Here is a 13922-nt window from a genome sequence, read left to right as displayed (position 1 = left end):
CCATTGCACCAAATTCAAATAAGGTAGATTCCCTTCACATTCCCCCTTTGTCATCAATTGCCAACTGCATTGGGTGGTTTTCTGCATTCGCCGCTGCTGCTTTGGGACCGTGGTTTTTACTGCAAGACTCCATTGAGCACGAGGTCATCTCGGAGCAGAAGGTGGGAGGAGTCAGCCCAGCGCCAGGAACAAGGCGTGGCCTTGCCAACGCCTCCTCTGGGGGCGGGATCGGTGGGCCCTTGCGGCCAATCAGGGCCGAGGCGAGCTCGCCGATGGGCGTGTCCTGGAGGCCGGCGGCTTGATCGCCCAAGCGCAATAAAAGACACGCAGGAAGATCTTTAAGAAGTCGGCAGATGCGTCAGAGAGCGAGCCCATCACGCAACGCCCCCCACAAGAGAGATGAGCTTTGACTCCACCACGCAGCTTTGACTCCACCATGCAGCTTTGACTCCACCACGCAGCTTTGACTCCACCACGCAGCTTTGACTCCACCATGCAGCTTTGACTCCACTACGCAGCTTTGACTCCACCACGCAGCTTCGACTCGCTGCTACGCGGGAACCAGTTTGCGGTGGCATCGGTGGCCGTCGAGGTTCAGGCCGACGTCGCGTGCGGGATCGAGCCCCAGCCAGCGTCCAGCTGAACCTTCCTCTCCCTCCAGCCATCCACCTCCTGCCATTCCTGTCATCATCTCCCGTGTAAGTGTGCTTGTAGTCTGTCTTTTGTCTCGTCCCTGGGTTTAAGTAAGACTGCAGTAGTTAAGCTAAAAATTGCACTGTGTCCTTCTGGTCCGTCCCTCTTTCTGTCTTTATTTTCGTATCCTTTCCTTCTCCTTGGTTACTTTTGACTTGTACATAATTAGTTAGTAATAAATTATATTTGTTCCTCCTTACTCTGCCTTCTTTCCTTTACATCCGTTTCGTCCTTGTCTTTTCCCAATTGAATACCTGTGGCACGATTTGGCCAACGTTTCGGAATCTGGTTAGTGAATGCTAATGACTCGAACTTCGGGTTGCTAAAAACCGCTCGGCAACTAAACCATCTAAAACCGGGGTTCGAGCGGGAGTCCCTCCCCTGCTTCACGGTCAGGAGTGGCACTCAGGTCCTTGGGACTTTTTGTAGACCAAATACCCTGGCTGCTCCCGACCGGAAGGAGCGTTGGGACCCCCAGGACTCACGTCGGTCAGTCGTGGACAAGGGGATTAATCCCCCCTTTTTAAGGGGGAAAGGCCGACGTAGAGATCCATAACAATTGGTGTCAGGAGTGGGATTCGGACCCGAAGCACGAATAGCGCGCTCAAAATTACGAGTGGCCCGAGATTTTATTTTTAATATCCCAAATTTAAAATTGTGCCATGGATGGTCAAGGCGATCGGATGCCGGTGGGGGAATTAGAGGGGTTAGGGGTAACCCAGGACCACAGGGAGGAAATGGAGGAGGAGAGCAATGGTGATGTGGTAGCGGGGGTATCAGGTGCCCTCGCGCACGTGGTTCCAGAGGCACAAAATGGCGGCGCTGCAGTAGTCGTGCCCGCGGCGCAAGTGGGAGGGATAGACATGCAAGCCCTCATTGCGCAGCTGCAGGCCGCCGTGCAAATGGGGATGGGAGAACAATTGGAATGAATGGAAAACAGAATGAGGGCTGATAGTGAGCAATTGGGAGCAATGAGGGACGAAGCGAGGGGTACCAGTGAATGGTTGGGCAATCAAATCGGGAGGCTAGGAAGCAAGTAGGAGCGAATCGGTAAAGTTGGGGATAGAATGGGTGACCGCATACAAAAATGTGGGGAGAGCGCACAAAAATGTGGGGAGACCATGGATCGCATGTTGAGCGAGAGGGTCCCGAGGGTGCACAACGAGGTAAAGCGGGTCGAGGAGCACTGGTTGAACGAAGTGGAGAAAAGCACGGGTAAAATGACGGGTATAGAGATCGCGACCCGTGGTATGGGGCAGCCGGCGACCGCTGAGGTAGAGGGAATTTTATTAAAGCCAGCGGTCGTTAAAGAAAAAGAAATAGTTAAAATCGGGCTTGTAGAGACGGCAGAATTAAAAAAGCACTCGCGGGAGGAAAAGATGGAATATGTACAAAGTCTAAGCTCACATCACGATCCCGTGCTTAATCCTTATAAAGATTTGCAGGTGCGCGTGGAGAAAAGGATCCCAAAGGTGAGTCATGCTGTGTATGGCGCTAAGAGGTTTTTCGGTAGAAAAGTGTTCGGCGCGAAGAGAATTGTCGCGCGATTGCGATCGATATGGCACCCGGGCGTTGGTGAAGGGTCCCGTGTGAGTGGAAATGGCACGCTTGTGAGGAAAAAGTGTGCGTCAAAGAGTGAGCATGTTATAAAGTGTGGGAGTGATACCGGGTGTGAGCGAGAATGCACATCGGGGTGTACGGAGTGTGACAAAGGGAGTGAGAGCGATACGGAGTGTACGTGCGAAAATGAGGGTGACACGGAGAGTGAGTTGGTGGTGGAGCGGGTGTGAGAATGCACACCTGGAATGGATGGCGAGAGTGTGCGAGGAAGCACACCTGAGTTGGTTGTGGCGCGTGTGCGGGAGGGCACACCAGAGCGCGTTAGTGGGTGGATGCAAGAGTGCACGCCCATGGTGAGTGTTACGGAGGATGTAGCGGAGGAGAGGTGTGGAACGAAGTGTGCGAACGACGAGTGTGTGCAAGAAGGTGCACGGGAGGTGTGGTGTGTAACAGGGAGTGCGTTGGTGGAATGGACGGAGTGTGTGGAATGGACGGGCGGCGTTGGAACGCCGGGCTTGGTGAGTGTGGAAAGGGTCGCATGTGCGTGTGGGCATGTGAGTAAGGCATCGACGTTGAACGGGGTAGCATTTAGGGTGACGGATAGCCGACGCGGGCGCTCGGTGCGCTGCGCGCTTTGTTGGGTGCGAAGCTTCGCGCGGATCGATGCTCCGTCACCCCGCTTCGGAGTGTCACGCACGATTCGGGTCGGGCCCCGCACTGAACGGTCGGAGCCGCGTCAGAGCAGCGATCGGCGCGATTCCGGGGGAGGGGAGCCGGTCGGACCTTCGCCCCCTGGTGGGGACGGGGTTCCGACCGGGCGAGCCTCGGTCGTCGGGCCGGAGACCGCAAGGTTCCGCGCCGCGATGGTGCGTGGAATCTCGGCCCGACCAAGCCCCCCCCCCCCCTGAACCAAATGCCGGACGGATTCAACCTGCAGGCGACCAAACCACCCGAATTCATTGCTCGGCTTTGCGAAGCCGAGTTTTAATGATGGCATGACGCACCGAGGCTCAGATATAGCGGACTGTAATGATGATAGTGTTTTGATCCGAAATTGAGAATATAGAATAAGATTTGGTTGGAATTGGATGAGCCAAATTGATAGTGGGAGATACCCGATGTGATGGGATGGCAACTCTGCCATCCCTCACAGCGGGGGCAAAGGAGCAATAGGTTTATGGGGTTTATGGCAGTGAAAACTAGCCCGGGAGGGTTAGGATAAAATGATAGGGATCTAGAGAAGATGACCATTGGTAACGGTAAGGTTAAGTAGCAACAGTGGACAGGTAGTCGGGGACATAGAGAGGGTAGTTGGATGATAATGACGAGGGAACGCAATAATCGAGGGAGTGCAATAATCCCCTCTTTTTGTATATTTTGTTTGTCTGGTTGATTTGTTTGTGAAATAAATGTTAGCTCTTTCACGAGCCTCGATTCAGTATACAAAACAAAAAAAAAACAAAAAAAAATATATATATATATATAAGGGGCGACGGGGAAGCGCGAGTTTTAGCAGGACACCAGGTAGGTCAGATGATGCTGTGTGTGTGTTTAAAAGTGTACCCAGAAGTGTATTGTGAGAAGGTGATTGTGAATTGTATTGAGCGTGGAAGTGTATGGAGCAGTGAGTGAGGAACAATTGTGATTGCACAGGTGTGCAACTGAACAGGTGTATGGAGCAGTGCATGAGTGAGTAGTGGTGGTTGTGTGTTGTGTTGAGCAAATGGTCCTGGAGGAATGAGGGTGAAGGAAGCACCAGGTGTACGAGTGATGGCACAGGTGTGCAAATTACAGGTGTATGGAGATTGGTTGTGTGGAATACATGGAGTATGGGATATATGGAGTATGGAATGGATGGGGTGGAGTGAGTATGGTGGAAACTGTGGAGTGGAGTGGATGGTGCGAAGGTGTGAATGGGGGAAAAGTGGACCCCCATTTGGAATACCCGGGGAGGGTAGTTTAAGCGTTAGGTAGAGGGTACAGGTAAATTGTGGTTGGATATTGGCATCTGTGGTGCGTGGTGGAAGAATGATGTTTGGATGGGTGCATTAGTGACGTGGAAATGGCTGGGCGTGTGGCCTGTTAGTGTGTGTAGTTGGTTGAGCACTCCGCCACTGTTAGGATGTCGGCCAGGTGAGGCCGCAGGTAGGCTCTGGGAGCCGTTAGAGTTGTGGATGGGGCCCGAGGATCCGGAGGACGGACCCGGGTAGCCCAGTGCCAGAGAGGGCACCGAGTGGGGAGAGCGCCAGAGGGCCTTCCCCAGTAGATAGGTTAGGATAAGGAGCAGGTAAGCACGGAGGGAACTGCAGTGGTGGAGGTGTGCAGGTGGGTAGACCTGCTGGGAGAGCCACACGACCCAGTCCTAAAATTGTGCAAAGGCACAGGGAGTTGAATCGGGGGAGTGAGACCCCAAATTGATGAAGCACCTCAGTTTGGTCAATGGGAATTTGGTTCTTAAAACCGCATAGAGTAAGATTGCCAATGGTTTGGCAGGGAAAGACCCCGGGTAGTGTAAAGTGTGTTCATGACATTTAGAAGATAGTTAGGATTGAAATCTCCTCGCACCATCCGCATCCACTCACCTGAGATGACGTGACTCCACACCATGCCAGGTTTGATTATTTTTACTGTGCAAATGTTTGGAATGTGAGACGCATCATGACGTGGGTGGGACATTGGGCTTTGTTGTTCCATCTCTCCCTCCTTATGAGGATTGATGATGAATTGGGTGATGGCAAATTTTGGTTAGAGGGATTGTGGGGACGAATTTGGTATAGGGAAAATATGGGGAAGACGTGACGGTAGCGATGAATTTGTAAATGTGTAGATTTTTGTACATATGGGGTAAGGGCAAGGATAGAGTAGGTAACAGGGGGGGGGTGACGTACGGTAGGGACGAGCTTTTCCACTTCGCTCTCCGTACGCATCTTGTCTTGCATTGCCTTGTTGATGTGTACCCTTGCGACCTTACGCCTCGCTCACCTGTCTTCTTTCCCCCCCCACCCCCCTTGTCTCCCACCCGAGGACTGTGCGCCACTGTGCGCCACTGGGCGCCGAGGGGAGCGTACGGGAGTCCGCAATTGTGTGCCCGAAACTCCCGCAACCAGCTGTCTGCATCGATGCACCACTTATGGACCACATGTCTGTGGCTGAGCACCACTTATGGACCCCACGGGTGGGGGCATGGCCCCTCTGCTGGAACCGGCCATGACGGCCCGAGATCTTGCTGGCGGACCTTGGTAGCATGGCACCTATGCCACACAGGTGAACCACTCCTCGTCGGCCCTGTGGGCCATAAATAAAAACAGACACGTTTTGTGCATTTCGTTTTATTATGTCCAAATAGGCCGCCAGTAAGAAGATGAAGAAAGACAACATCAGGAAGAGCATTAGCCAGCAGAGGGAGCCGAAGAGCAAGACCACCAAGGGTTTGTTTGGTTATTTTTATTATGAACTGTGTTGACTGTGCACCGATTGGTGCTTGATGGTGCTTTGGTGCGTTTTGGTGCTTTCTGGTGCGTTGATGCAGGGCAAGCTGTCTCCCCCCAAAAAGAACAATTACAGGTCCTGGGTTAGTTTTGTAAATACAAGTAACGTTAACTGTAAATAATGCTCCCCCATCGTTCATGTTGTAGTTTGAAAACCATTCCGCAATTCGGTTAGCTGTGGGCGTGAGTCTGTTAGGCAGGGTGCAATGGAGCAGCGGGACATATTTATTTGTGTTTTAAAAACTGTCACACTCAGGGTCAGGTTAAATGTAGAGGGAACTACACCTACGTGCCACACTACAGGTAAAAGTTTAATAGGCCCGGGACGTGCCTAAGAGGAGGAGGGTGCAGTGTTGTGGATATGAGAATTGTGTTTTTTTATTGTTGTAAAATATCACCCTCCTTCCTCCATTTGGTGTATAAAGGTCAAAGGTCGTGCCCGTAGTCATTCCATATACAATCACGTAGCAAATCATAGATCTCCCTGTTCAGTAGTTATCTCCTTATTATGTGTATTAGATTAAGGATTTGTCTTCCATGAATTAACACTCCATTGCACCGAATTCAAATAAGGTAGATTCCCTTCACATTCCCCCTTTGTCATCAATTGCCAACTGCATTGGGCAGTTTTCAGCATTCGCCACTGCTGCTTTGGGACCGTGGTTTTCGCTGCAAGACTCCATTGAGCACGAGGTCATCTCGGAGCAGAAGGTGGGAGGAGTCAGCCCAGCGACAGGAACAAGGCGTGGCCTTGCCAACGCCTCCTCTGGGGGCGGGATCGGTGGGCCCTCGCGGCCAATCAGGGCCGAGGCGAGCTCGCCGATGGGCGTGTCCTGGAGGCCGGCAGCTTGATCGCCCCAGGCGCAATAAAATATGCACAGGAAGATCTTTAAGAAGTCGGCAGATGCGTCAGAGAGCGAGCCCTTCACACAACGCCCCCACAAGAGAGATTAGCTTTGACTCCACCACGCAGCTTTGACTCCACCATGCAGCTTTGACTCCACCACGCAGCTTTGACTCCACCACGCAGCTTTGACTCCACCACGCAGCTTTGACTCCACCACGCAGCTTTGACTCCACCACGCAGCTTTGACTCCACCACGCAGCTTTGACTCCACCACACAGCTTTGACTCCACCACGCAGCTTTGACTCCACCACGCAGCTTTGACTCCACCACGCAGCTTTGACTCCACCACACAGCTTTGACTCCACCATGCAGCTTTGACTCCACCACGCAGCTTTGACTCCACCATGCAGCTTTGACTCCACCACGCAGCTTTGACTCCACCACGCAGCTTTGACTCCACCACGCAGCTTTGACTCCACCACGCAGCTTTGACTCCACCACGCAGCTTTGACTCCACCATGCAGCTTCGACTCGCTGCTACGCGGGAACCAGTTTGCGGTGGCATCGGTGGCATCGGTGGCCGTTGAGGTCCAGGCCGACGTCCCGTGCGGGATCGAGCCCAGCCAGCGTCCAGCTGAACCTTCCTCTCCCTCAGCCATCCACCTCCTGCCATTCCTGTCATCATCCCCCGTGTAAGTGTGCTTGTAGTCTGTCTTTTGTCTCGTCCCTGGGTTTAAGTAAGACTGCAGTAGTTAAGCTAAAAATTGCACTGTGTCCTTCTGGTCCGTCCCTCTTTCTGTCTTTATTTTCGTATTCTTGCCTTCTCCTTGGTTACTTTTGACTTGTACATAATTAGTTAGTAATAAATTATATTTGTTCCTCCTTACTCTGCCTTCTTTCCTTTACATCCGTTTCGTCTTGTCTTTTCCCAATTGAATACCTGTGGCACGATTGGCCAACGTTTCGGAATCGGGTTAGTGAATGCTAATGACTTGAACTTCGGGTTGCTAAAAACCGCTCGGCAACTAGACCATCTAAAACCGGGGTTCGAGCGGGAGTCCCTCACCTGCTTCACGGTCAGGAGTGGCACTCAAGTCCTTGGGACTTTTTGTAGACCAAATACCCTGGCTGCTCCCCAACCGGAAGGAGCTTTGGACCCCCAGGACTCACGTCGGTCAGTCGCGGACAAGGGGATTAATCCCCCCTTCTTAAGGGGGAAAGGCCGACGTAGAGATCCGTAACAAGTGTCAACTAATGGAAGACACAGCTTTAAACTAACATAGAATAAGGGATAACGATTTTGAGGTTCTAACATTTGCTAGGTGTATGCCGTGAATTAACTAAGGGGACGACCATCGACCTGGTTCTTAAAGGAGGTATTTACAACAATCATGACACTTACACAGGGTGATATTTTACAACAATTCTCAAATCCACAACAATATATATATGTATATATATGTATATATATATATATATATATATATATATATATATATATATATATATATATATATATATATATATATATATTGTAACGAATGTGGAAACGTTACAATGTGAACGTTACACAAGTACGGTAACACCCTGTTAATGTAAATAATGGTCGCAGTCAGCGTCCTAGTTAATTCCATGAACTTACACGCAGGTCACGATATATCTTTTAAATAGTGTATTTCCTTATTCCATGTAGGCTAAATATGTGTTTTCCCACTAGATTGACTTTGCATTGTATCAAACAAAATAAGCGTAGGCCCTTCCAATTTCCCCAAAATCTCCCTTCCAATTGCCTTCCGCATTTGGCCGGTTTTCTTCAAACCACCATTGGCCACGAGGTAGGGTTGGGGAAGAAAGGCATGTCTCCACCTCGTCATAAGAGGGAAGGAGTGAACCAGCCCTAACAGCCAATCAACACCGCGGGTGAGTGACCCGGTAGGCGTGCCCTCGGAGTCGGCGGCTTGATTTCGCTCGGTGATAAAAGCGACTGTAAGGGACTGCTTTAGGAGATGACTTGGAGATGACCCTGGGAGAGGAGCAAAGAGGCTGCACCAAAAGGAGCGGTGAGATGCGAAACGCTCCAAGCCAAAGAGGAGAGGTACTCGGCAAGGAAACCAGCTTTGGAGAGACGCGCTGAAAGGAGGGAGACGGCCCCAACCCCAAGAAAAGGAGCAGGTGTGCCGAACCAGCGCGTGACGTCTACCGCAGTGGAGACACGACGGAGGGTTTCCCGCCAAAACCGCGAGGAATTGCGAACTGCGGCCTCCCGACCTTGCCTCCCTCTCAAGCAATCCATCTCAAGCCTTACCTGCCCGCATTATCCCCCTGTGTAAGTGTGAACGTCCTGTCCTACTCATTGTCTTGGGGTTAGTAAGAATGAATAGTGTAAGTTAACGATTCGCTGTGTTACTGCTTCTTCCATCCATTGCTTTTGTGTGTATAATAAAAATCTGTTCTTCCTCCGTATTCTTCTTCTTCTTCTTTTTCATTCTCTTTCGGTCGCTTTAGAGATTTCCCGATTGAATATCTGTGGGGCGATCTGGTCAACGTCGGGTGGAATCGGGTTTTAATCGGGGAGTAACTGTTCGGGACGCGGTTAAATACACCACCGCTGCGGTCAATATAACATCTAAAACCCGCGTCTGTAACAATATATATATACTAGCAGAAGTACCCGGCATTGCTGGGCGAGGGAGGGGAACGGGGGGAGGGGGAAGGGGAGGGGGAGGAGGGAGGGGTGATGGGAGGGGGGAGGAGGGAGGGGGGAGGTGGGGGATGGGGAGGGGAGAAGGGGAAACAGAGGGGTAGGGGGGGGGAGGGGAAGGGGAGGGGGGGGAGGGATGGGGAGGGGGAAGGGGGAGGGGAGGGGAGGAAGGGGAGGCCCAGTCAACAATGTCCTTGCAGTTCTCATGGGAGGAGAGCAGCAAAACAATCGCGACATCATCCTGCATCTTCGCAACAACAGCACGAAGCGGATTTTTGGAGACTCACCGATCCTGTGATGCCCTGCAGTACCGGCGTGCCGGTCGGGGGAAGGGAGACCCGTACATTCCCAACCCGTACCTTCGCCCTCTCGACTCAAGCTCACTCGGACAAAAGCCCGAGTTACACCGTGAAGGCCCAATGGCCATGTCTATGCCACAAATCAAGTACGTGAGCGAGTCTGGCGCCCTGAATTGAAAATATATAGAACGCTCATACTCCGTGAAAGGTGTAGCCGCGGTGTCGCCATCTTGGTTAACACGACTCGACCAACTCGCTTCGCGGATCTCGTTTGTTTTGAACGTGTCCCAGATTTTAAAGGCTAGACAACTGTTAAAATGCCATTTTGTGCGGCAATAAACTGCTCCAAGCGATTAAGGAAGGGTTGTGGAAAGACGTTTCACAGCTGTTTCAAAGACGTTTAATTCATATCGCACAAAATCGACACAAAACACGATCGCACAAAAGGTGAAAAACGCAATCGCTTTTCGCTCTGAATTACGTGCAAACGCATGACGGAAATCACCATCGCCCAGCATCGAGTGCCAACCAAGATGGCGCGTGGTAGCTGCATCTCCACCATTATGGTGTGAATGGCAATGGTCATTCTATATATTTTCAGTTCAATGGTCTTCTTTTTTTCTTTTTTTTGTATACTGAATCGAGGCTCGTGAAAGAGCTAACATTTATTTCACAAACAAATCAACCAGACAAACAAAATATATAAAAAGAGGGAGCGGAAGACAAGATGGGGAGTGAAGGGAAGCACACAAAAACAACATTTGACAGCACGGAGATGTGTGGGAGGGAGAGGGCTTGGGGGGAGGAGGCGTGGGAAGGGGGGGGGGGGGGGTGGAGCAGTATAAAACACAAGGACACCAAGGGACTTCCAGAACAGAAGTTGGTATTTCAAAAAAGTGGATTTGGGGTGCAATTAGCGGGGGTAGAAAAGATCAAGGTTTTGGATGGGGGAAGATAAGAGATGGTGGTGAACAGCTGTTTTAAAGACCTGGAGGGTGGAGTGGGATTGAAGAGAGTGAGGGAGTTTGTTCCAGAGGCGGGAGAAAAGAGGAATGAAGAGTGAAGGTGAGCAGAGAGTGTTGATTTTGGCAGTTTAACCATAAGAGGGTTGCAGCAGATCTTGTGCGACCTGTAGGAATATTTGTTGGGATAGAGCCCAGAGAGAGCTGGGGGGGCAAGGCCAGAGAGGAGTCGGTAGAAGACGGAAAGACCACCAAGCTGCCTGAGGTGAGTGAGTGAAAGGCCCTTGGAGTTAGCTTCATCACGGGAGTCTCCAATGATTCTGAACGCTTTGGTTTCAACAGCGTGAAGACAAGCTAGGTGTGAGGCAGGAGCACAGGCACAGAGGGGAGAGCAGTATTCCATTGAGCTGCGGATGAAAGCCTTGTATGTGGTGAGGAGCTCAGGTGTGCCAAGGAAGGACTTCGCACGACAGAGGATGCCCAGTCGGCGACTGCTTTGGAGGCCAGATTTGAAATGTGGTTTTCCCAGGAAAGATCATAGCAGATAGTGAGACCCAAAAGCTTGAGTGACAGAACTTCTTGGAGAGGATTATTCAGAAAGTGGATGGGAGGGTTGTCCAGTCGGTCTTTTCGGAGAGACATCGTAAGAGTGTGAGATTTGTCAGGATTGAAAGACATGTTCCACTTGTTTGCCCAGTCTGTGATTTTGTCCAGGTCTGCAGAGAGTGAGGAGGCTGCAGACTGTCTATCTGAGGGATGAGGAATGGAGCGACAGAGAGTAGAGTCGTCAGCAAAGAGATAGAGAGGATTTTCAAGAGAGTCAGAGAGATCATTGATGAAGACCAGAAAAAGCACAGGGCCCAGAACACTGCCTTGGGGAACTCCAGCCTGAACAGGAGGAGGAGATGAGAGAAACCCATTCAGGGCCACACGTTGACTACGACTAGAGAGGAAGTCCTGCCAGCCATGCGTGGAGATTTCCATGGATACCAAAGGAGGAGAGTTTGGTGAGCAGAGCGGGGGTGCCAGACCGTATCGAAGGCACGTGATATGTCAAGGGAGACAGCTCTAATTTCCTGTTTGGCATTGAGGACCTCCATCCATTGTTGAGAAAGCAGAAGCAGCATGTCCAGAGTAGAGTGACCAGGTCTGAAACCAAATGATGATCAGAGATCAAGCCATTGGAGAAGCGGAAAGATTTCATATCTGAAGCAATGATGGATTCCATGACTTGCTGATAATTGGGAGAAGGCTGATTGGTCTGTAGTGCTAGGATCTGTTTTTGCACCTTTTTGTGCAAAGCTGTGATGTTGGCTGATTTCCAAGCAGATGGCAGATGACCTTGAACAAAAGAGAGGGTGAAGAGAACAGAGACAGGGAGTGAAAGAGCGGAAGAACAGGATTTTAGGACCCGTGGGCTGATGCCGTCAGGTCCAGTTGCAGAATCAGAGTCGAGGGTAGACAGAAACTTTTCCACCTTGTCAGAGGAAAGGACACAGAGTCCAGGAGCAGCTGGGTACGACTGGGTACGGTGGGTACAGAGAGGGATGGGTTTGGGACACAAGATTTAGAGGCAAACACAGAGTTGAGGCATTCAGCTTTTTCATGTGAGGAGTCAGCCGTGTAGCTGTTTGAGGTGAGGGAGGGGATGGAGGGGGAACAAACACCAGAAACAGATTTGACCAGACGCCACCAGGATTTGGAAGAGGGAGACAGATAAGAGAGTTCGGTCTTGAGAACGGAGAGATATTGTTTCCTGGCTCTCCTGAGGGTGGACACACACTTGTTTCGGGCTTTGTGAAAGGAAATGAGATTTCCTTCCGTTGGATTTGCTTTCCAGGAGACGAAAGCAAGTTGTTTTTGGGCAACAGCCTCACCACAAGATTCCGTGTACCATGGACGGGAGGAAGGGTATGACAACTGAAGACGAGATGGGATAAATCTGTGCATGAGAGAGAGCAATTTACTTGGAAGAATTCCCAGGTTGAGTTGATGTCAGAGGCGGTATAGATGGGAGACCAGTCCAGATGATTGATGGCTGCTTGAAGACCGTGCCAGTTGGTCTGGTGGCGAGGATGGAACATCACGTGATCGCTCTGAGCGAATCAGCGAGCTGCTCTGGCATATGCTGAGATTCCGTGTATAATGTTCCCTCGCTGAAATGCGCTGAGGTAAATATGAATAAAAAATATGGATCTCGTCAAATATTTTTAGGTCGGCCATGTCCTTCCCAGGCTCAATGGCCATGTCTATGCCAAATATCAAGCACGTGAGCCTCTCCGTATAGGAGTCTATCGGTAACATACACACACACACACACACACACACACAAACACACACACAAACACACACACAAACTGTGTTTATATATATATATATATATATATATATATATATATATATATATATATATATATATATATATATATATATATATATATATACTGTATATATAGATATATATAGATATGTATATATATATATATATATATATATATATACTAGCAGAAGTACCCGGCATTGCCGGGCGGTGGAGGGGAGGGGAAGGGAAAGGGTGGGGGAAGGGGAGGGGAGGGGAACGGGGGGGAGGGGAGGAGAGGGTGGGGAGGGGCGAAGAGGGGGAGAGGGGAGAAGAGGGGGAGGTGAGGAGGGGGAAGGGGAGGGGGAGGGGGGAGGGGGAGAGGGAGGGGGGAGGGTGAGGGGGAAGGGTAGGGGAAGGGGGAGGGGAGGGGGGAGGGTGAGGGGGAAGGGGGAGGGGAGGGGGAAGGGGAGTGGAGAGGGGAGGGGGAGGGGAGGGGGAAGGGGGTAGGGGGAATGGGAAGGGGAAGGGGGAAAAGGGAGGGGGAAGGGGGAGGGGGGAGGGGGAGGTGAGGGGGAAGGGGTAGGGGAAGGGGGAGGGGAGGGGGGGAGGGGTAGGGTAGAGGGAGGGGAGGGAGGTGAAGGGGAGGGGAGGGGGAAGGGGAGTGGAGAGGGGAGGGGGGAGGGGAGGGGGAGAGGAAGGGGAGGGGGAAGGGGTAGGGGGGGAATGGGGAGGGGAAGGGGAAGGGGGAAAAGGGAAGGGGGGGAGGGGGAGGGGGGAGGGGAGAGTCAGTCGGAAGTCATTGTCGTCAATTGAATGTCCACATATATTTTTTATTCCCTGTCAAATGGCATTGTCCGCATTCCGAACCCGGAAGTCGGAAGTCATTGTCATCAATAAATGTAGCATGTATGTTTCACTCTCTGTCACATGCCGTTGGTCCCATGTCAATCGGATGAAGTTGAAAAATTAACGTTCCGACATACGCTGATGACGTCATAATTTAAAACGCGAAGTTTTTTAAATTTTAAGGTGTGCTGTAGTTGCTCTGAGACGTACTGATTCCGGAATA

Source organism: Myxine glutinosa, chromosome 2, assembly GCF_964187855.1.
Source record: "Myxine glutinosa chromosome 2, kmMyxGlut1.1, whole genome shotgun sequence".
NCBI lineage: Eukaryota > Metazoa > Chordata > Myxini > Myxiniformes > Myxinidae > Myxine > Myxine glutinosa.
Note: the sequence above shows the minus strand (reverse complement) of the source record.